Source organism: Psammomys obesus, unplaced genomic scaffold (genome assembly GCF_907164565.1).
Source record: "Psammomys obesus unplaced genomic scaffold, mPsaObe1.curated_primary_1811, whole genome shotgun sequence".
In the NCBI taxonomy this organism is placed as follows: domain Eukaryota; kingdom Metazoa; phylum Chordata; class Mammalia; order Rodentia; family Muridae; genus Psammomys; species Psammomys obesus.
The window spans coordinates 1437911-1439244 of record NW_026589137.1 but is presented as its reverse complement, the minus strand read 5'-3'; positions in this window follow the sequence as shown (position 1 = coordinate 1439244).

The window sequence follows — 1334 nt, the reverse complement described above, 5'->3', positions numbered from 1 at the left end:
ATATATATATATATATATATATATATATATATATATATATATATAATTTTTCTTTGCCACACTGGAGCACAATGTTTCTATGTAAAGAATTCTTTTCTTTATCCATGAGCACTAGGCTTTGCTCACTTAAAAATAAGCCACATTAAGGAGTGAGTCTTCTTTTTTACAATAATGTAAAAATGAACTGTTTACATTTTTTTAAGCATTGTAGTTTTTAAAAACTAAGCTGTTTTGTTTTGTGTTGTTGAATTTGAAAGGCTTTGTATATACCAATACAATGTACCAATGAAATAACATCTGGGACAGTGGAACCCTGATAATGTTGTTGATGGTTTGCATATGTTTCTCAAAGTTAAATATGTATCATTAAAGTTGGTCATCAACACTTGTTAACAGTGAACTATTTTCAGATAACTTGAATAAATCAAAAGATGCAAGAAAAACAAAATTTTGTCTTAAATAGATTTTAAGCAGGTTTTAAATCCCTAAGTGATGATGTATTAACTGCATGCCTTTAAAACTTTTTCTCATTTTAATTCTAAAGTGAGTAACACTGTCATCTGTGCCCACATGTTCTTTCTGTCTTTCCTTCCAGTACATGGGGACCTATGGAGTCACTATAATATCATAGTTAATCCAGCATGGTCTTGATCTTGAGAGTTCTTATCTTTCTACTTGGCTGCTTGTCATCTGCCTTCTGATTTCCCCTGCATTGCCTTCTTTCTTTAGACAGTACACTCTCCTACCCCCTCATCCTTGCTCACTCCTCTTCTCTCTGTTTCCCCTTTCTATTCATGTCTCTTGGATCTCTCATTCTCCTATACTCTAAATGATAAGTTGAATTGTTATATCATTGTCTTTCTAACTAATCATAGTTTTGTTGTTGTTATTGGGTTTTGTTTCATTGGTTTTTCAAGACAGGGTTTCTCTGTGTAGCCCTGGCTATCCTAGAATGCACTTTGTAGATTATGCTGGCTTCACAGAGATCTGCCTCCTTCTGCTTTCAAAGTGCTGGGATTAAAGGCATACGCCACCATCATCTGGTTAAGTCATAGTTTTTTAGTCTTAAGGTCTGTATGGCAGATCCAGCGCCACATTTTAAGATTTATTTATTTATTTATTTATTTATTTATTTGTTTGTTTGTTTATTTATTTATTTATTTATTTATTCACTTTACATCCCAATCATAGCCCCTCCCTTCTCTACTCTCTGTCCTACCCTTCCTCCCTCTTCCCCTTAACTTCCCTCTCCTACCTACCCCTCAGAAAAGGGGAGCCCCGCACACAACCCAGCATATCAAATCACATCAAGCCTGAGCACATCCTCTTCCTCA